This window comes from Loxodonta africana, chromosome 5, assembly GCF_030014295.1.
Source record: "Loxodonta africana isolate mLoxAfr1 chromosome 5, mLoxAfr1.hap2, whole genome shotgun sequence".
Taxonomy (NCBI): domain Eukaryota; kingdom Metazoa; phylum Chordata; class Mammalia; order Proboscidea; family Elephantidae; genus Loxodonta; species Loxodonta africana.
In genome coordinates, this window is record NC_087346.1 from 102843260 (window position 1) to 102866239 (window position 22980).

General features: G+C 39.6%; 1 protein-coding gene across 16 annotated transcripts in view; it reads left to right on the plus strand.

The window, feature by feature from the left end:
- Positions 1-3548: 3548 nt before the first annotated feature.
- The window catches only part of CLOCK (clock circadian regulator), a 144371-nt gene continuing 124939 nt past the window's right edge, over positions 3549-22980 (plus strand). For 6 of the 16 annotated variants that reach the window (XM_064285774.1, XM_064285779.1, XM_064285780.1 and 3 more), the window contains exons 1-2: positions 4594-4752; positions 5700-5781. The gene's annotated coding sequence lies outside the window, so the exon portion shown is untranslated. Of the gene's footprint in view, positions 3753-4222; positions 4242-4342; positions 4456-4592; positions 4753-5223; positions 5468-5699; positions 5782-22980 lie in introns of those variants that run through there. The other 10 variants (XM_064285777.1, XM_064285783.1, XM_064285782.1 and 7 more) reach the window with 5 other exon arrangements.

A 22980-nucleotide genomic window follows, 5' to 3' on the forward strand; every position in this document is an offset into this window, starting at 1 on the left:
CATATACATATATATGTAATTATATAAATATTACATAATTAACTTTTACAATCCTTTCAATTGCCCTATGAGATGAAATTACTATCTTATTTTACAGATGAGTAAGTTGAAAAACAGAGACGTAACTTGCTCAAGGCCATAACATCAACTGGGGAAATCAGTTCAGAAGGGAGTAGGAAATGCTCAGTTTACATGATAGGAAGGCATTCAAGAGGAATGAATAGAATATTTGAATTACATAAAGTATTTTTAAGGAAAGGGTTTAGTGTGGGGGACATAAATTAGGATTTATCAAACTGTGAGGCAGGATTTTTTTTTCTAATGGAAATGAGGAATCTGGAAGTTGGAAAGGTTATTAAAAAACATCTGATAGTTTTCTTCTCAGAGAGAATATGGGGGGTAAAGGAGAAATTGTGAACTGAACCATGGGCAGTGTTCAAGCAGTGGCAGAGGACTGAGCAGAAACACAGGGATTATCACAGAACTTGGTAAATGGTTAAATACAGAAAATGAGAGACAGAGGAGTCAGAGATGAACACAGTTTGATCCTGTTGACTAAGAGGACAATGGAACCATTAAAAAGGGCAAAGGTATTTTTGAAGATAGTATTCTAGATTATGTGGAATATGAGATGGAATCACTGTCCCTAGAATAAAATCCAAACATCAGCATCCTTGGAAAAGCATTCAAAACCTCCCATCTGGCTACAACCTGTTGTTAGGTACCCTCAAGTTGGTTCCAACTGATAATGACCCTATGTACAGCAGAACTAAACACTGTCTGGTCCTGAACCATCCTCACAATCATTGCTATGTTCAAGTCCATCGTTGCAGCCACTGTGTCAATCTCATTGAGGATCTCTCTCTTTTTCGCTGACCCTCTACTTTACCAAGCATGATGTCCTTCTCTAGGGACTTGTCCCTTCTGATAACATGTACAAAGTACTTAAGATGAAGTCTTGTTCTCTTTGCTTCTGAGGAGCATTCTGGCTACATTTCTTCCAAGACAGATTTGCTTATTCTTCTGGGAGTTCATGGTATATTCAATATTCTTTGCCAACACCAGAATTCAAAGACATCGATTCTTCTTTGGTCTTCCTTATTTGTTGTCCAGCTTTTACATGCATATGAGGCAACTGAAAATACCTTGGCTTGGGTCAGCCACAGCTTAGTCCTCAAGGTGACATCTTGGCTTTTTAATAGGTCTTTTGTAGCAGATTTGTCTAATGCAGTATTTTGATTTCTTGACTGGTGCTTCCATGGGCAATGATTGTGGATACAAGGAAAATGACATCCTTATTCTATTCAGTGCTTGGTTGAGTTCTTATCCCTTCATTTGATGTTTAGGGTTCCAGGATTGATGTTTGTCTCTATTTTACTTAGTTTCTCAGGTCTTTGCTGTGGAGGGATGGCGTGGTGTTTCTGTCTATAGCACCATGTTGGTTCTGCCACCGAAAAATGACATCCTTGACAACTTCAATCTTGTCTCTGTTTATCATGATGTTGCTTATTGGTCCAGTTGTAAGAGCCATTTTGTTTATATTGAGGTACAATCCATACCGAAGGCTGTAGTCTTTATCTTCACTAGTAAGTGCTTCAAGTGCTCTTCACTTTCAGCAAGCCAGGTTGTGTCATCTGTGTGTAGCAGGTTGTTAATCGGTCTTCCTCCAATCCTGATGTTGCACTCTTCTTCATATAGTCCAGTTTCTTGGGTTATTTGCTCAGCATACAGACTGAATAAGTACGGTGCAAAGATACAACTCCGACGCACACCTTTCTTGATTTTAAACTATGCAGTACCCCCTTTTTCTATTCGAATGACTGCCTCTTGGTGTATGTACAGGTTCCTCAAAAGCACAACTGCTTTGGAATTCTCAATCTTTGCAATGTTATTCATAACTTGTGATCCACACAGTCCAGTGCCTTTGCATAGTCAATAAAACACAGGTGAACATCTGTCTGGTATTCTCTGCATTCAGCCAAGATCCATCTGACATCGGCAACGATATCCCTCGTTCCATGTCCTCTATGGAATCCCGCTTGAATTTCTCTCTGGCAGTTGCCTGTCAATGTACTGCTGCATTCTTGAATGATCTTCAGCAAAATTTTACTTGTGTGTGATATTGATACTGTTCAGTAATTTCCACATTCTGTTGGATCACCTTTCTTTGGAATGGGCACAAATATGGATCTTTTCCAGTAGGTTGGCCAGGCAGCTGTCTTCCAAATATCTTGGTATACAGGAGTGGGCATTCCAGGGTTGCATCTGTTTGCTGAATTATCTCAAGTGGTATTCCATCAATTCTTGGAGCTTTGCTTTTTGCCAGTGCCTTCCGTGCAGGTTGGAATTCTTTCTTTAACAACATCAGTTCTTGATCACATGCTACCTCCTGAAATGAATGTCAAGGAATTCTTTTTGGTACAGTGACTCTTTGTATTCCTTCCACCTTCTTTTGATGCTTCCTGCATCTCAGTATTTTGCCCATAGAGTCCTTCAATATTACAACTCGAGGTTTGAATTTTTTCTTCATTTCTTTCAGCTGAGAAAGGCTGAGTGTATTCTTCCCTTTTGGTTTTCTTAGGTTTTTGCACATTTCATTATAATATAACCTACCTTATCAGTATTATTACCTTGCCTCTGCTCTTGTGCCATCAATTAGGATGCTTGATTGCAAAACTTCTCACTGGTTTAAGCAACAAAACAAATACACAAAAGAATTTATTGGCTAGTTCAACCAAAATTCCCAGAGGTATCTAGTCCACATTGGATTTGGGGGCATCAAACTTATCTCCAAGCCAAAACTCCATCCTTTCAGTCTTTTTTTTCATGCTGCCTCCTTTCTCAGAATCCATGGTGGCCCAGGCCTCCATCCTTCCAGATTTAAATCCACTGTTAAAGAGCACCTTTTTTGGTAGCTTTACTTCAAGGCAGAGGTTTAAGTCAAATATGCTTTTCCCGTTGGAGCCCTGCCCAAATCAGATGTACTGAGAGTGGGGAAAGGATTATTCTCCAAAAGAAATGATCAGAATAGGGAATGAATGCTGAGCAGACAAAAGACCAAGAAAACAAACCCTACTAAAATCCCTTATGCTATATGATGGAAGTAGTTTAATAAATCATGCCCTCCCACTCGTGACAGAAAATTCTCAGATGAAGGATCGGGGATTTGAAAAAGTTCCTCAATTTTGATGTTCTCTTTTTCTGAGTATACAGCAAGAGTTGGAAATGTTTACTGAGGTGAATGTTACTTTGAAAGGAACATTTTATAAGGAAACAGTTTATTTTTTGAAACAAAAAGTTGGCGTATATTTCAAATCCAAAGGGCATTCATTAAAAACATGGAAATCCCTAGGCATTAGGATTGTAAACAGCTCCTTTTCAATTATTTAGAAGTGCTGAAAAGTGCTTTCTCAAGTGGACTGAGTTTGTCTGATGCATCAACCGAAGTAAATTTCCAAGATAAACAGGAAGTATTCACAAGTTCCAAGGGGAGCCCGTTTAAATTACGTCTTGGTTTTTCCCAATTGCTTCATTCCCTGAACTTTCATTATATCGTTACTTGGGCTTACATTAAGGGCCAGGGGAAAAACTGCAAATTACTACATCTTGTCCTTCTTTTGCCTCCCTCCTCCAGCCGAGGACGTAGGTCCTGTCTCCCTGCCCCCCCCCCCCCATAAGCCGACGCCACGCTCCTCCAGGAGGTGAGAAAGGAATGCGGTCCAGTTATCATCCAGCTTTGCCCCCAACTCCAGGTGAGGAAACGCAAATGATGCCTTCTGAGGAAAGAAACAAGAAGTCTTGCTTTGAACAACACCCGAAAAATCTTCCCTGGCGCCCAAAGTGATGTTTTGCTTTCCAAGGAGAGACGCTCCCCTTTTTGGCCTCTGGGTCCCTCATCCGGCAGGAAGCTTTACTCCTCCTCACCACTCCCGGCATCCAGGGTGAAAGCCAAAGTCGCCCGGGTCTAACGCTCCCGCGACCGGCCGCACCCTCCACCCAGTCAGGCCCCGCCTCTCCGGCTTTCCAGTAACCGGCGCCCTCCTAGCCAGTGCTGGCAAAGGGGCATCGGGAGATCCCGGTTTCCTCTACGCCCGGCGGCGGGAGGGGGGAACGCCGTTGCGGCCACGGACCGCGCAGACGCGCGGCCCAAGGGAGCGAAAACCTCCTCAGGCGCCCGGGATCTCCGCGCGCAGCTCTGCGCCGCCTAACGGGGCAAGTCGCATGCGCACCAAGACACGCCGGTAAAAGGGAGAGTGAGGGGAGGGGCGATCTGAGAGCTGGGGCCAGCCGTCGGAGCCCGCGGGGGTGTGGGGGGGGGGGCGGGGGGGGGGGTCGAGAACGACGCATGCGCCGAGAGGGAGCGCAATCACGGACTCGGCTTGCGGCTACGGGTTTAAAAAAGGAAACCCCGGAGAGCGCGAGCGAAATCTGGCTGCCGACGCGTGCGCGCTCCCGGTGAGTGGCGCACCACCGAACGGGCCCGGTCTGACGTCCGGCGGCAGACTTGCCTCGGCAGCGCATGCGTGCTCCCGGTGCCGGTGGAGGAGGGGAAGGGAAGGGAGGGGGAGGACCAGGCGGCTGTAGCGGTGAATTTTCTGGGGGGCGGGTGGGGGGCGCTACTCACAGCCCCAGGTGCAGCTGGCGCTTCAGCCGCGGTGTCTGCTGGACGCAGCAGGGTTTGTGGTTCCGAGTCACCGCAGCCAAACTCCAAGGTGGGGGAGGGAAGAAGCCGAAGCCGCCGCAAGCTACACGGTGAGGGCGCGGGGAAGGGGAGGGAGCGGGGAGCGGCGTGTGTGGGGCCGGGGGGCGGCGGCCAAGGGAGGGGAAGGCGAGAGCTGAATCCCAAGTTTTGCCTGTCACCTTAATGTGCCTTTCCTCGGGAGTTGGGGCGGAGGCCTGCCCTGGCTGAGGGGCCCTCCTGGGCAGTTGAGGTTACCTGCAGAGCAGGGGCGGGATTGGGGTGCTCGGCGGGGCCGGGTACCTGAGGGCGCCCGGGGCTGCTGCGGAGTCCAGCGGCAGGGCGGCCGGGAAAGCCAGGGATCGGGTGCCGCAAGGGCTTTCGCCGGGGACCCGCTAGGCCTTGTGACCCACTTTATTACTGTCACAACTCGGGCACGTTTGGAGCGGCGCCCAATGGGGCGCCGGGGCTGCCAGCTCCTCCGGCGAACCCCCGCCCTCCCGGCACCCGGCTCGCGCTCCACGGTCAGTAGTCCGAGCGGCCGCCGTTGCCTTGGGGCTGGTTCCGTTAGTGGTCGTGGTTCCGGGGCTCGGTCCTCGAGAAACGCGCGACTCCACGCGTCGGACTCGAGCTCCTGAACCGGTTCGAGGGCTAGCCGCGCGGCGCCGGGTTTCCCTCCTTCCCTTGGCGCCTCCAGGCTCCCTGTCACCGCAGAGGCTGGCGTTTTTAGATCCCTTTCGTCCTGAGAAGCCGGATTCTCTGTGGATGGGTCTGGCGCCCTGGCCCCGGGTGTGTAATCCTAACACGTAGTGCCGCAGAGTTTATATTCTTTAAAAGTATTTTTCACTGGCGTAGAAATCATCCTGTTGATAATAGTATTCAGAATCCTGAAAGATAAAAATCTTGGTCTCTGACCTGGCAGATGAAAGATCAAATCAGTTTGTGGTTTCTTGTTAGAATGCCGTACCATATGATTTTAAGGCTTTCTAGCCTTTTTTTTAATCAATATTTTCTTTTACAGTAAGAGAAAAGCACAAGAAGTAAAGAAACTTGCAGTCATTGTTGATTTGACTATTACGCTGATCCCCAGAATCAAAGCAAAGGTAATTTCACCTGAAACATTTTAATTTATAGCTTTATGTTAGTGATCAATGGAATGTTTTCCCTCTACGAGTTTGGAAATAAACATTTTAAAAAATGTAATTTAGATACTGAGGTGCTATTTCTGAAATCTAGCCCTTGGAACATCTCAAATCTAATTAGTTTTAAAATCTTTTTAGGGAAAGAAAATGAATTCAAGAGTTAAGTAGTTGACTGAACAGAATGTCATTAAAAGCTAATTTGAAGAAAGTAGACTGAAAGTTGTGGTAGAACTAGTCATAGTTAACTATAAAAAAAGAATGAGGAAGCTTTCTGTGTACTGACATGGAAAGGTTTCCAAAATATGTTATCAAGTGAAAAAAGCAAGGTGTAGAACAGTGTGAATAATGTGTTACTTTTTGTGTTAAAAAAAGGGAAAACAAGAATATAAACTTGTGTTAGTTCTTCTGTTTATAAGGAAACTCTGGGAGGACACTCCAAAATTAATAACTAGCCTGATGAGGGAAAGGTGGGAAATGAGACATAAAGTGTGTACGCTACAATCATGGATTCAAAAAATAGATTAAATCTCCTGAAAATAATTTGTTATGTGGTTTTTGTCTGTCTTTCCTAATGTATGGTGTTTTGGGACATTTTCAGTATGACTTCTCTTAGGTTATAGAAAAATGAACTAAAATGAAAAGAAAAAGTTAAAATACGTTTCATGTTTATTTACACTTTAAGTATTAAGATGCTGAAGTCACAGGCAAATAAAACTTTTAGAGTTATTTGGTCATATTTTGCCTACCTAAAATATGTAACAACATTGTCTACATTTAGCATTACAACTGAATTGTACTGTTTTCAGAGTATAGTTTGTGTCCCTCCCCACACCCTTTTTTCTAAGTCACAATTGTATAAAATTTTATTTTTTTTAACCCTTAAATAGTCACGTTAAAAATGAACAGTCCATGAAACTTGATTGTCCGGGTAGTTTGCATTTCAGGTTGGAAAACTTTATTTTTCTTTTCTTATGAAAAATGAAAGGAAACTTTTCCCTTCTTATGAAGAATAAAACTGAGGTGCAAAAAACTAAATAAATTTTTTTTATGACTTATGGATTGTTGTGAACATTTTACTGATGATTTTTTAGCTCAGCGCTGCTGACCTTTTTAGTGATATGGTCAACGGCCCGTGGATTTAACTGTCGTGTTAAGGTTGAAAAGGCATTGTTAGAGTGGTTATAATTGGAGAAAGGGGTGTTACTCAAACTCTCTCTGGTGGCTGATAGTATACAATCAAAGTGTGTGAATGTGGGTACAGTACTGAGTGACAGCTCCTGTGGTTTTTTTAAGTAATATTACTAGTATTCCTTTTCATTTTGTGGAAAAAAAAAAAAGGATAATTGCATTATAGGTTTCTCTAATATCAAAACTTCTGCAAAGTGGCATTTATTTACCATTTGACCTCCACGTGGGCCCTTTTTTCTGTAAATGAAATCACATTTTAAAATTGTATTTAAATTTTGTTTTTAAAGTTACAGAAGTAAATTAATGTTCATGAAAAATTAAAACAATGCACTGTATATATAATAAATGAAAACACCCTTCACATACTTGCAACCTCCATCTCACATTCCTCAACAGGGGTACCCAGTGTTAACTTTGCTATGTAACCTTTCATTTCTTTGCATATGTAAACGTGTCCTGTTCAGTCTTGCCGGTTGAATTTTTGTGATTGAACCTTTGCTCTGCCAGTTTGCCTCTGCTCTGGGCTCTGTTACTAGCCACAGGACAAGGAAATGACCAGGGGTATGTAAGAAATTTTAACGTAATGGTTCATACGTTAAGGCATAACCTGCGTTTTCACTTGTGGGGGCAGTTGTTTTGGAGGCCTTTACAGAGGTTGCAGTAAGGTCATACTGGCATGAACTTTCAATATCTGGTATAGATTGAATTCAGCATAAAGACTTGGATTCTGTGACTTTTATAGGATTCTTTAGAGTCCAAGTTCTAGTGTTTTCTTTGAGATTTGACTTGGTCAGTGGCTCATGGAATGAATTTTCATGTTATCCTCCTGTACATGCAGACCACTAGGAAAACCCCTAGATTACATCAGCCTCTTGAGATCCTCTGAAGTGAACCTAGGCAGATTCTGTTCATAACGGAGGGATGGAATCCAGTCTTTGAAGGGGAGAGGAGGCCCTTTGGTCTGGCTTGTGCTTAACTGACAGTAGTCTCTGCCCCCACCCCTCTACGCAGAGAGACCACCACCTAATAGTTTCAAATGTTTTTTTTTTTTTTTTCCAACCAAACTACAAAGAATTACTAAGCCTTAAATTCTTTTTAGGCGATGGAGTCTATAGAAAGTTGAAAGTATTATAGGTTTCTCCGCTATCCGAAAGCAGAGCATTCCTGTGAAACCTTTGGTAAGCCGAACTGGTGTAAAGTGAAGAAGCAGTTACCGTGAATTGATATAGGAAAAAATTTTGAGCATTCTCAGACCCAAAAAATAACATACCAAATAACACATAGAACCTAAAATAACACTAAACCCAAAAACCCAAACCTACTGCCGTCGAGCCTAAGAGTCTAATGTATAGTAAAGGCAGGAATGCTTAGTTCCCAGGAAAGGAGCTTGGCAGCTTTGCTGCTCGGGGTGTGCACTGCCTCTTTAATGGCTCGCTTGCTGCAAAATAAATGCTAGAATGCTATTTCCAGTTTTTTTTTTTTTAATCTTTTTTCTGTAAAAGCAAAAATCCTCTTCGGATTTCTTTTGGTTAGCAAAAACAGGTACTAATATAGGTCTTTCATAAGAATGCAGAGGGTATAAAGTGAACTTTGGAAAAGTGGGGGATATCTGTAATGAAAATTGTTTCTAGACTCCATGGAATACATAGATGCAGTAGAATTGACTCTGCAATCAATAGGTTTGAAATCCGTATGATTAAAAGAGCTCATGTATAATAACTATGATACAAGATAGGACATGGTGGATTCCAGAAGAAAGGTGTGTATAAAATAGATATAGTTAAAACTCGTTTAAATACACATATGGTTTGTAAGAGTGAGACTATTACCACTATCTCCAGCTTTTTTTTTTTTTTTTTTTCTTTGCAGGAGTGTAGGATAGAGAGAGAATGTATATTTCAACCTTTTTTTTTTTTTAAGTTGTGCTTTAAGTGAAAGTTTATGGCTCAAGTTAGTTTTTCATACAAAAAATTACACACATATCGTTATGTGACACTAGCTGAAGTCCCTGTAGTGTTACAGCATACTCGCTTGTTTCCACCCTGGATTTCCCGTGCCCATTGAACCAGCTCCTGTCACTTTCTGCCTTCTCATCCTGCCTCTGGGCAGGAGCTGCCTCTTTAGTCTCGTGTATCTACTTGAACTAAGAAACACACCCTTCATGAGTACTGTTTTATGTTTTATAGTCCATTCTAACGTGTGTCTGAAGAGTGGCTTTGGGAATGGTTTTAGTTCTGGGTTAACAAGAGGATCTGGGGGCCATGTCTTCTGGGGTCCCTCTAGTCTCAATCAGACCGTTAAGTCTGGTCTTTTTTATGTGAATTTGAGTTCTGCATCACGTTTTCTCCTGCTCTATCAGGGATGCTCTGTTGTGTTCCCTGTCAGGGCAGCCATTGGTGGTAGCCGGACACCATCTAGTTCTTCTGGCTCAGGTTGATGGAGCCTCTGGTTTATGTGGCCCCTTTTGTCTCTTGGGCTAATATTTTCCTTGTGACTTTGGTGTTTTTCATCCTCCTTTGGTCCAGGTAGGTTGGAACCAACTGATGCATCTTAGGTGGCAGCTTGCAAGCTTTTAAGACCCCAGACCCCACTCACCAAAGTGTGATGCAGGACATTTTCTTAATGAAATTTGTTATGCCAGTTGCCCTAGATGTCCCCTGAAACCATGGTCCCCAGACTCTGCCCTGCCACTCTGTCCCTCAAAGTGTTTGGTTGTGCCCAGGAAACTTCCTAGCTTTTTGTTTAATTTGGCTGTGCTGACTTCCCCTGTATTGTGTGTTGTCCTTCCCTTCACCTAATATGATTAGTGTCTACCATCTAGTTAGTGAATTCTCTCCCTTCCCACCCTCGTAATCGTCAAAGAATGTTTTCTTCTATGTTTAAACCTTTTCTTGAGTTCTTGTAATAGTGGTCTCATACAATATTTTTCCTTTTGTGACTAATTTTACTCAACATAATGCCTTCTAGATTCATCCATGTTGTGAGATGTTTTGCAGATTGATCATTGTTCTTTATTGTTGTATAGTATTCCATTGTGTGAACATACCATCATATGTTTATTTATTTATCCGTCAGCGGGCACCTAGGTTGTTTCCATCTTTTTTGCTGTTGTGAACAGTGCTGCAGTGAACATGGGTGTCCATATATCTATTACTGTGGTGGCTTTTATTTCTCTAGAGTATATTTCAAGGAGTGGGATTGCTGGATCATAGGGCACTTCTATTTCTGACTTTTTAAGGATGTGCCAAATTGATTTCCAGAGTGGTTGTACCATTTTACGTGCCCCCTAGAAGTGTATACGTATTCCAGTCTCTCCAGAACCTCTCCAGCATTTATTGTTTTGTGTTTTTTAGATTAATGCCAGCCTTGTTGGGGTGAGATGGTATCTCATTGTAGTTTTGATTTGCATCTCTCTAATGGTTAATGATCGAGGACATTTTCTTATGCATCTGTTGGCTGCCTGAACGTCTTCTTTGGTGAGGTGCCTGTTCATATCCTTTGCTCAGTTTTTAATTGGGTTATTTGTCTTTTTGCTGTTGAGGTTTTGCTGTATCTTGTAGATTTTAGAGATTAGACCCTGATCAGATATGTCATAGCCAAATTTTTTTTCCCAGTCTGTGAGTTGTCTTTTTACTCTTTTGGTGAAGTCTTTTGATGAGCATAAGTGTTTGATCTTTAGGAGCTTTTAGTTATCTGGTTTCTCTTCTGGTGTTTGTGCATTGTTAGTAATGTTTTGTATACTGTTTATTCCTAACATTGTCCCTGTTTTTTCTTCCATGATCTTTTTCATTTTAGATTTTATATTTAGGTCTTTGATTCATTTTGAGTTAGTTTTTATACATGGTGTGAGGTATGGGTCTTGTTTCATTTTTTTTTTTTTTTTGCAGATGGATACCCAATTATGCCAGGACCATTTGTTAAAGAGACTGTTTTTTCCTCATTTAATGGGTTTGGGCCTTTGTCAAACATCAGCTGCTCACAGAAGGATGGATTTACATCTGGTCTATGTATCTGTTGTTGTGCCAGTACCAGGCTGTTTCAAGTACCGTGGCGGTATAAAAAAATTATATCGTGGCGGTATAGTAGGTTCTAAAATCAGGTAGTGTGAGGCCTCCCACTTGGTTCTTCTTCAGTAATGCTCTACTTATCTGGGGCCTCTTCCCTTTCCACATGAAGCTGGTGATCCGTTTCTCCATCTAGTTAAAAATGTCATTGAAATTTGGATTGGGGTCATATCGTATCTATAGATCGCTTTGGGTAGAATTGACATTTTCACAATGTTGAGTATTCCTATTCATGAGCAAGGTATGTTTTTCCGCTTATATAGGTCTCTTTTGGTTTCTTGCAGTAGTGTCTTGTAGTTTTCTTTGTATAGGCCTCTTATGTCTCTGATTAGATTTATTCCTAAATGTTTTATCTTCTCGAGGTATCTCAACCTTTTAAATACTTAAGAAAGGACAGAATAGCTTGTTAGTTGCCACTGAGTCAGGCCCAACTCATGGCGACTCTGTGTATAACAGAACAAATTGTTGCCCAGTTGTATACCATCTTCGTGATCATTGGTATGTTGGAATCCGTTGTTGTAACCATTTTGTGGTGTTTTCTAACCTAGGGGCCTCATCTTCCAGGCACTATATTGGCACTTGGTTATCTGTAAGGTTTTCATTGGCTAAAAAATAAAAAAAAAAAAATTAAAAAAAAATTTTTTTTTTGAAATTTTTGGAAGTAGGTAACCAGGCCTTTCTTCCTAATCTGTCTTAATCTGGAAGCTCCACTGAAACATTCTGTAGTGCCTTCCAACCTAGGGGGCTAATCTTCCAGCATGGTATCGGTACTTTGTGAACCATAAGGATTTCACTGGCTAATTTTTTGAGGTAGATGATAAGGTCTTTCTTCCTAGTCTGACTTAGTCTCGAAACTCCACTGAAATCTGGCCACCATGGGTTATCTACTGGTGTTTGAAATACTGGTGGCATAGCTTTCAGCATCATAGCAACACGCAGGCTATTACAGTACAACAAATTGACAACTGGGTGCGGAGAACAAACTTAGACTGCTTAAATCTTGGCTCTTAACAAAAGGAGTTAAGTTGTATCTTTATAGCAAGTATCTGTTAAGACTACCTGATAGTTTTAGTAGTGTTTTTCTTTCAGCTTTTCCACTCAGAAGAGCCACATTCTGTTTTATGTGGTAATTACAATACAGCCTCTCTTAGATTTCAGGATTGTTAGAAATATTAGGAAATTTAAGTCTGTCAGTTAACTATTATCTACTATCTAACATGTCAGTGTTAGCATTAAAAGTAAATCATTTTCTCCTATCTCGTTCTTTCCTCAGGGCACATATTTAATGTCCCTCTCACCTACTCCTTGCTGCATTTTTGCTTTTGGTGGTCTGTCAGAAAATAGTTTTTTTACTATAAATATCTTAAGCTATGAAAGCTGTAAAAATGGCAGCGTGGGGGCATCTCACCTCCTTTAACTTCAGGAGTGGAGAAGATCAACATCAGCCCAAAATTGATTCCTATGAAGTGGAGGTCAGACATGCCTCTCTCTCCAACCTTTTTACCAGTTCTGACGCCAGCCATCTCTCTCATGTCATTCTGTGCTTCTTTGGTGGGTTCAGTAATTCATTACAGTGGCCACACACAACTCACAGACAATACTGATTATTATGGGGTTTATTAGGGAAGTTACACGTTACAATTCAGAATCAGGAGTAACTCAGGGTACAGTTCTTCCAACAGGGATAGCCTCTTTTCGCCTGTGTCTGCAGGTAGGTCTCTCTCTGGCCCTTGATCTCTTGGCCTCGGCTCCTTAGCCTGGCCCCTCCTCTAACTAGGCAAGTGTTAAAACACTTCAGCTCTGTCAATAAGTGCCTGGGGGCACCCCACTCTGCTGATAAGCCTTGGCCTGAATGTGGTCGGCTCTCTCGCTCCATTGGTCAGCACACCCACTGTAACTGCCTTACTTCCTGGGCCAGGAAGACCACAGCCCATTGCATTGTCTCGTGCTAGTCTCTTGATTTTGCTGCCTCTTTTTTCTGGTGCCACTTCTCGTCATCTCGTGCTGTCTCCAGTGTTACAGCTGTATGTCTGTCTGTCTCCTGGGTCTAGGGGGTTCTCAGCTCAGGGACCCTAGGTTCAAAGGATGTGCTTCACTCTTGTCTCTTCTTCTTGGTGATAGTGAGATTCTCCCTTTCCACCTCTGAGATGGCTCATTTTAAGCCTGGCGGGATGGCAAAACTGACCAGTCTGCTCATTAGGGTTCCATGCACCTAATTTGCATGGTCCCACCCCCACAAGGGTGCCATATACCTTATTTACATTATTAGTAAGCTGTCTAATCCCCTTGGCAGGCCACAAGCACCTTATTTGCATAACCCCACCCGATCATATGGCGGGAGTTACAAGACCTTGGTGAAAAATGCTGTATAAAAGCGATTCATCACACTGCAAAAACAAACAACATTGTGGGGGGAAAATCATTCAGAGTTCCACATTATAGCAAAATTGCTTTTTATTGCTCATGTCTTTTTCCTTTCAGTTATTTTATTTGCAGATGTGTAAAGTAAAAAAAAAAAAGTAGTTTTTTGTAGTCATTGTACAGGTGGACATCAATTTTCTTCTTTTCTGCGTCTAAAATTTTAGGTAGAGTTGTATGAAGTATTTATAGAACACTTTTAAGTGGGAGAGCAATTTAATTCTTATTGATTGGCTGTAATTATTATAATGGCATTTATATTTATAGTTGCTTTACAGCCATTTGTTAGTCATTTTTATAGTCCTGTTAGATGTAACTTCAGTGAATCAGACAGATGAAGAAACTTCTGTTGTAAGTCTTAGAAGTCTACAAAAAGAAATCACTTGTAAGATATGAATTGCATTTGACTTTTAGAGTAAGCTGTTTAGGATGTGATTTTTATTTTTCAGAATTATTTGTATTCCTACATTAATAAGATCTAAATAGTAAGATGAGAATTCCTATCTTCTTCAAAGAGTTCACATTTAATAAGGTGCTTAAAAATTTTAATTCTCACCCAGAATAGTGTAAAATGAAAGTACAGGTTGATTCATGTTCAAAGGTTTTTTATTTTTTAAAAAATGGGGGTTGTACTAATGAAGATTAAATCATATGCATAGCCAAAGATTTATCATTGTATTAAAATATGGATTTAATGTAAATAGTTGCCTTCATTTCTTTCTTAATCTCTTTTTCCCCATTATAAATAGAACACATTCCTAGTGTAGAACACTTGGAAAACAAAGCACAGCTAAATATTTAAAATGTAACTGGGAAATCCTACAACCAAGAGATGACAGTTGTTAACCTTTTGAAATATATTCTTTGTCCATTTTGTTTTTTTGTTTGCCATTACGTAAGTAAAACCCTGGTGGCATAGTGGTTAAGTACTATGGCTGCTAACCAAGAGGTCGGCAGTTCAAATCCACCAGGCGCTCCTTGGAAACTCTATGGGGCAGTTCTACTCTGTCGTATAGGGTCGCTATAAGTCGGAATTGATGGCACTAGATTTGGTTTGGTTTTTTTTAAGTATATGTACACTTATAGACACATGATGTTTACAAAAATGGGCCCATAATACATTCACTGTTGTGTGGACTGTTCCGTTCACTCAACAGTGTATCATGAGGGTTTTTCTTTATCAATATTTATTTTTCTACAACATGATTTTTTTTAATGGCTACGTGGTATTCTCACCTATGCTGTGTACCGATGTACAGCAATTTACTTATTCATCTTTTCCTGTAGGATACTTATGTTTTTTCAATTTTTAAACTAATACTACTGTCAGTGCCAGTATTAGTCATCAGGTGGAGTCAGTAACTTGAAAAAAATGTAATAGGATATCTTCAGAAAAATTGGCATTCAAGTAGAATGATACTGAATTTACCTTGATATCCAGATTAAATAGAAACTTCATGCTTTTTTGTTGAAAAAATATGCCTTAAGTATATAATAAATAGGTCCCTGGGTGGCACAAATGGTTTGCACTCTCCTAGCTGAAAGGTTGGCAGTTCAAACCCACCCAGCAGTGCAATAGAAGAAAGGCCTGGTGATCTGCTTCCATAAAGATTACAGCCAAGAAAACCCCATGGAGTTCGTTTCTATTCTGTAACTCATGGGGTTGCCATGAGTCAGTGAACTTGATGGCAACAGATTTGGTTTTGATTTTGGATTACATTATTAGCAAGCTGTTTAATCCCCTTGGAGGGCTGCAATCACCTTATTTGCATAATCCCACCCAGTCATTTGGTGGGAGTTACAAGACCTTGGTGAAAAATGCCATGTAAAAGATAATCTAATAATGATCCATAATAATGAACCAAACCTCAGATTTTTGTAATGGTGCATTTTCTTGCTGAAATATGTTTTACTTTGAATTGTATTAAATTAACTTTGCATTTCATGAGCGTAAATCCTTTTGATAGCAACGCTTTGTGTGGAAAGTATGGGAAGCTATGAAGCTGTCTGCACACACAATGAAAATTTGAGCTGTAACATTTTTACAATGGTCTGTTTAGTGGAAGGAGCCCTGCTGGCACAATGGCTAAGTGCTCAGCTGGAAACTGAAAGATTGGTGGTTCAAACCCCCTGAGTGACTCCATGGGAGAAAGACCTGGCAATCTGCTCACGTAAAGAGTATAGCCTAGAAAACCCTATGGGGCAGTTCTGCTGTGTCACATGGGGTCGTTATGAATTAATGGCACCTAACAACAACAACAAGTTCAGTGGAGAGTTTTTTTTTTAAACACTACCTTAAATGGAAAATCTAATTCCAAAAAATGTCTTTTGTTTCAAGGAATTGACTCTGGCCTAATGTAGGATTTCTGTGATATCTTTTTCAGCTCCTAAGTATGTGATGCTAATGTATGCTACATTCTCTGGCTTAAGTTAGGAAGAAAAACCGTTATGGTAAACTATTTTCCAGAGGAAATAGGTATGATCTTAATGTTAATGCAGTGGTTTTAATGTGTCTTCTGTTGTCTATTCTTGAATCCTATACATTTGCTGATTTTTAAAAAATTTTATTTATTTTGTTGTTGAGAATATACACATACAGCAAAAACGTACAGCAATTCAGCAGTTGCTATATGTACAGTACGGTGACACTGATTACACTCTTTGAGTTCTACAACCATTCTTTGAGCTGTGCAACCATTCTCATCCTCCTTTTCTGAGTCATTCCTCTCCATTAACATAAGCTCACTGCCCCCTAAAGTTCTTTTCTCATTTTTTGAGTTACTGTTGTCAGTTCGTTATCCTATAGATAGCTCTTAAAAGTGCATAATGCTTAAGGCAAACATTCTTTGCTAGTTAAGCTAAACTGTTGTTTGGTTTTCTCATGTTTTTCTGAGTTATTTTTAATAGTGACTGTATTTTACTTTTTAATTCTCTTTTCCATGAAATGAGGAAATTTTTAGATGTTTCCTGTATGTATTTATCTTCAGTGGCATAACCAGATTGTTAAAAATATCTTTTGTTTTCCCCTGAAGAGTTTCTTATTGTCACCTGAAACTTAATAACAAAGACACAAGCTACTTTAACAAGACCTTATGCTTACTTACTGTATTTATTGCATGATATGGTGATTAAGAGCACCGGGCTCTCACATGAACCACAGCTTCTTTGAGCCTAAGACCAGAAGAACTAGATAGTACCCAGCCACCACTACTGAGTGTCCTGATCAGGAATACAATAGAAGGTCCTGGACAGGGTGAGAGAAAAATGTAGAACAGAATTCAAATTCCTAAAAAAGGCCATACTTACTGGACTGATAGAGACTAGAGGAACTGCTGAGGCTATCGCCGTAAGATACTCTCTTAGTTATCTGGTGCTGCTATAACAAGTACCACAAGTAGATGGCTTTAGCCAACAGAAATTTATTCTCTCACAGTCTAGGAGCTAGAAATCTGAATTCAGAGTACCTGCTTCAGGGGAAGGCTTTCTCTCTCTGTCAGCTCTGGGGGAAGGTCCTTGTCATCAATCTTCCCTTGGTCTAGGAGTTTCTCAGCACAGGGATCCTGGGTCCAAAGGACATACTGTGCTCCTGGTTCTGCTTTCTTGGTGGTAGGAGTTCGTTCTCCTCTCCGCTTTCTTCTGCCTTTTATATCTCAAAAGAGATTGACTTAAGATACAATCTAATTCTGTAGATTGTCATGCCTCTTTAATATAACTGCCTCTAATCCTGCTTCATTAACATCGTAGAGGTTAGGGTTTACAATACATAGGATAATTGCATCAGATTGCAAAATGGAGGACAGCCACACAGTACTGGGACTCATGGCCTAGCCAGGTTGACACACATTTTTGAGGGACACAGTTGAATCTGTGTCATATACCCTTTGAACTTAGAACTGAAGGAGGTCACCTTTCAGCCAAATAATAGATTGGCTTATAAAATAAACCATATCACTGAGAGTGATGTACTCTCAAACAATCAGCTATATGAGACCAAAGGTCAACATTTACCCAGAAGTAAAGCTGAGACAGGAAGGAGGGGTAGGGAAGATAGATCAATGGAAACAGAACAAACAGAATGGAACAAATGAGAATGCTGATACATTGTAAAAATTTTAACCAATGTCACAATAGTTTTGTGATTTATATAAAAATGACTCATGAAAGTACCAAAAAGTATAAAGAAAATCTATGATGAAAAATATCTCCTAAAAACAGGGATAAGTCCTGTTAGTATATATATATATATATTTTTTTTTAGCATTTTCTAAGGGGTGTGTGTGTCTGTGTATGTGTGCATGTTACAGTGCTATAGCAAGTGGAATATATACAAGATTATAAACTCTTCTCAACATGTTCTCTGGATGTTTTTGCTTGTGATTAAATATAGATTTGCTTTATTTTAGTCTAATCAATCTTAGTCTTTTACATTGAGTATTTAGTTCATTTATATTTAATGGATTTTCTGATACAGTTGAATTTATAACTGCTGTCTTCCATCTTACTGTTTGTTTTCTCTTTGAGTGATCTGTTTTACATTCTTTTTTACTATCCTTTTTGCATTCTTTTTTGTTAAGAGTAAAATATGTTTTTTTATTCAGTTTTTTCTCTGTTAACATGTCAGTTATGCATTCTTTTATTATTTCTTTAGTGGTTATTCTAAAGATTACTACGTGCTTCTTTGACTTATTAGTCTAATACAAATTATTACTTTTATGATTGTCCAGTAATGCCAGTCCTTACAACACTTTACCCTCCACCCTTTCCAGCCTTTTTATAGTAGTATTGTCCTATATTAGTATATATTTTAAAGCCCAAGAGACATTTTTATCTGTATTTACTCTTTCTAGGGGTCTTCCTTCCTTCCTGCGTATCTGTGTTTTCTCTGGAATCATTTTCATTCTGTCTGAATAACTGCCTTTAGTATGTATTTTAATCCTGGCCTATCTGCTAACAATGAATTTTTCTATTTTTGCTTGGAAATATCCTAATTTTACCTTTTTATTTGAATATTTCCACTGAGTGTAGAATTCTAAATCGGTAGTTATTTTCTTTCAACATTTAAAAAAATGTTTCATTGTCGTCTGGCTTCCTTTGTTTCTGTTGAAGTCAGCTACCAGTCTTATTGAAGGTAATGTATGAACTGTAGTTTTGCTGAGAGTATGTATTTTTCTTTGGCTCCTTTTAAGATTGTGTCTTAGTTTTTTAGCAGTTTGATTATGATTGCTGCTGAATTTTCTTGATGTTCCTAGAGTTTTTTGAATCTGTATTTGATACCTTTTGGAGAGCTTTGGAAAGCTCTCAGCCATTATCTCTTTAATACTGCTTCTGTCTCTTTTTTATTTTCAGACTGCAATTACGCATGTGTTACACCGAATGGTCATGTTCCACATGTCTCTTAAGCTGTTTTATTTATTTATTTTTATCCGTATACTGTTGCCCTGGTGGTGCAATGGTTAAAGTGTTAATCTGCTAACCAAAAGGTTGGTGGTTCTAGCCCACCAGCTGCTCTGTAGGAGAAAAGACCTGGCAATCTGCTTCTGTAAAGACTACAGCTTAGGTAGCCCAAGGAAGAAGTTCTAGCCTGTCCTGTAGGATTGTTGTGAGTCCATATTGACTTGATGGCACACAGCAAACAGCATACTTTACTTCGGGTATTTTCTGTTGACCTGTCTTTTAGTATATCAAAATTATCTTCTCTTTTGTGCAAACCCACCAATTGTATTCTTAACTTCATATTGTGGTTTTGAGTTCAAGAATATTTCATTCAATTTTGTAGATTTTTAGTAGATTGTAATTCTCTTAAACATATTAAAGTTATTTTAGCTGCTTGCTTATTAATTCCAGTATCTTTGTCATGCATTGCTGTGCTTATATTGTTTGTTTTTCTCTTGGTTATTGGTCCTGTGGTTACATGATTCTGTCTCTTTACATGCTGGCTAAGTTTTTCGAGGAATTCACTTATTTGATCTAAGATGTTAAATTTATAGGCATGAAACTGTTTGCAGTATTCCCTTATTTTGCTTATAATACATGCAGAATCTGTTGTCAGCTGCTGTAGAGTTGGCCCCTGACTCATGACAATTCCATACACAGTAGAGTGAAATGCTGCCTGGTCCAGTGACATCCTCATGGTTGGTTGCAGATCAGACAATTATGATCCATAGGATTTTCATTGGCTGATTTTTGAAAGTAAATTGGCAGATCATTCTTCCTAGTTCATCTTAGTCTGGAAGCTCCGCTGAAACCTGTTCAGCATCATAGCAACGCACAAGCCTTTACTTACAGATGGGTGGTGACTGCACTTGAGTTGCATTGGCTAAGACTTGAACCTGCATAGACGGTAAGAATTCTACCAGTGGAACCACCAGTGCCCCTATAGAATCTGCAGTGAGCCTGATATGTGTATGATCTGTAGTGATTCTGTGCCATTCTTGATGTTGGTAGTTTGTTTCTTGTGTTTTTACATCTGGCTATAGGTTTATCAGTTTTTGACAAGGGTCTCAATGAGTGAGCTTTTGATTTAACTCATTTTCTCTAGTTTTTGTTATTTCCTTGATTTCTGCTCTGATCTCAAATATTTCTTTTCTTTTGCTTACTCAGGGCTTAATATGTTCTACTCTTTATAGTTTGTTGGAAACCCTGGTGGTGTAGTGGTTAAGTGCTACGGCTGCTAACCAAAGGGTCGGCAGTTCGAATCTGCCAGGCGCTCCTTGGAAACTCTGCGGGGCAGTTCTACTCTGTCCCATAGGTCGCTATGAATCGGAATCAACTCGACGGCACAGGGTTTGGTTTGGTTTTTGGTTATAGTTTCTTAAGGTAGAAGTTCAGATCATTGATTTATGACCTTTTTTCTTTTCTAAATAGGTTTCCCTCTAAGAATTGCTTTACCAGCATCACACAAATTTTGATATTTTCATTTATCTCACAATATGTTTTAATTTCCCATTTGATGACTTCTTTGACCTATAGATTTTTGTGAAGTGCATTATTTAGTTTCCAAATAGTTGAGGAGTTTCCAGAGATCTTTCTGTTATTTTTAATTTATTTTCATTGTGATCAGAGAACATACTTCATGTGACTTGAATCTTTTTTAAATTTATTGAAATTCATTTTATGGCCCAGAATATGGTCTATCTTGGTAAATGTTCTGTGTACTTTTGAAAATGTTGTTAGCTGGAGTGTTCTATGAATGTCAATTAGGCCAAGTTGATTGATTGTGTTGCTCCTGGCTCTTGATTTTTGATTGAATGCCAGATAGTGTGTATTAAAAAACAAAAAAACAGAAAGAAAGCATTACCAGGTAATGGTATTTTTTTTTTTTTGCCAGAGGGGCTCATGTTTCTTCTAGGCACATAGAATTGTGAGCGAATTACCTTAATTAGTGGAGGTGGAGTTGCTATTTTGGTAGTTTGGTTGTACTCCACCCCTGGTTTGCCCTTATTTCTCTGGTGTGGTCTTCCAAAGCTTCCAGTTCAAACCCTGGTGGCGTTTGTCTTCTTGGCACTGTGAAAGGTGGGAAATTTACTTTGCCTTTTTAAAGTTTTTCAATTAACTTTTTAGCCTCTTACCCTGCACAGCTTTAAAATTCAGCCCGTGTCCTGAAGGAGATAATGGGCATGAGTTTGAGGTCCCTCCAGTTCTCCAATTTTGTTATTCCATCCCTGAGTGAACATCAAAAGTTGTCTGAGCTCCCCTGATCTTCAGCAGCATCTTCTGCACAGGCCAAACCTCAATTCTCTGCTTCTAGCCTGCACTCATAATCAGAAGATACTCCCAGGGAAAAGACAACTGTAGATCCTCTGAACACCTTTAAAAGATTCTCCCCTCTCAAATTTTAGACCTTCTTGTCTCCATGCCTTCATAGCTCTCTACTGCCTTTAAAATATGATTTCTTGCTATTTGTTTAGTTTTTCTAATTGTTTTCAGAACCTTGGTGGTGGCACAGTGGTTAAGAGCTCAGCTGCTAACCAAGAGGTCAGCAATTCAAATCCACCAGTCACTCCTTGGAAACCCTGTGGGGCAGTTCTGCTCTGTCCTGTAGAGTCACTATGAGTCAGAATTGACTTGACGGCACCTAACAACATTTTTTTTTTTTTTAACAACAGTAGTTGTTTTCAACAAGAAATTGGTCTGCTGCAAACTCCTCCATCCTACCTGAATGTGGACAACTCCCTATTATTTTTTAAAGCTACACAGAATGCTCCATTTTTATGAGCCATTTTAAGTGCTCTTCTTTCAGATGTTATATAGTTGGATTTTAGTTTTTGATCTGATATGCTTCTTAAAAATCAGATTTGATGTTTAACTTACATATGTTAAAATTGACCCGTTATAATTGTACAGTTTGAGTTTTGACAAATATACATTCTTGAGACCACCACCACAATCAAGATACAGAAAATTTCTATGACCCTGAAAAATCTTCTCTTCCTACCCCAGCCCCTGGCAACCACTAATCTACTTTCTGTAAATATAATTTTGCCTTTTCTACAATGTAGTATAAATAGAGTCATACAGTATATGGTCTTCTGGGTCTGGCTTTCACTTAGCAGAATGCTTTTGGTATTCACCTATGTTGGTTTGTCTCTTTATTGCTGTATACTATTCTATTCTAGCAATAGTTGATGGACATTTGTAGACATGTTTTCATTTTACTTGAGCAAACACCTAGGAATGGAATGGCTAGATTGTATGGTAATTGTATGTTTATATGAAGCTGACAAAATTTTTTCTAAAGTGGCTGTACCAGTGTACACAAGAGTTCCAGTTGCTTCACATTCTTGGCAACACTTGGTATTGCCACTATTTTTAAATTTCAGCCATTTTACTGGGTGTGTAATGGTATTTTTAATTTGCATTTTCTTAATGACTGATGATGCCAGCATCTTTTCATGTGCTTATTGGTGATACATGTATTTTCTTTTGAGAAGTGTCTTTAACTCTGTTGCCAGTTTTTAAAAATTGGGTTGTTAGCTTACTTATTATCAAGAAGGAGGAGGTTTTTTTCTTAATATATTCTGTTGTAAGTCCTTCATCAGATATTAGAATTATTAAAATTATCTCTGGTTCTGTGGCTTGCCTTTTTATTTTCGTAATGGTATCTTTTGAAGAGAGAAGTTTTGAGTTTTGATGAAGTTCAATTTATTAGCTCTTTTCTTGTATTTCATATTTTTTTGTGTTCTATTTAAAAAGTATTTGCCTACTCCAGAGATTATAGTTTTTGTGTTTAAATCTGTGATTCATTTCAAGTTAATTTTTATGTATGGTATGAAGTGAGGGTTGAGTTTTTTTTTTTTTTTTTTTACTAGATATCTGCTTGTTCCAGCACCATTTGTTGAAAAGACTGTCCTTTCTCCACTGAATGAATTACCTTGCTATTTTTGTCAAAAATATGTGCAGGTCTTATTCTGGACTCTTTATTCTATGTAGTGGGCTGTATGTTTCTCCTTACATCAGGCATTCCTCGGGTTAAAAATGAGATTCATTCCTA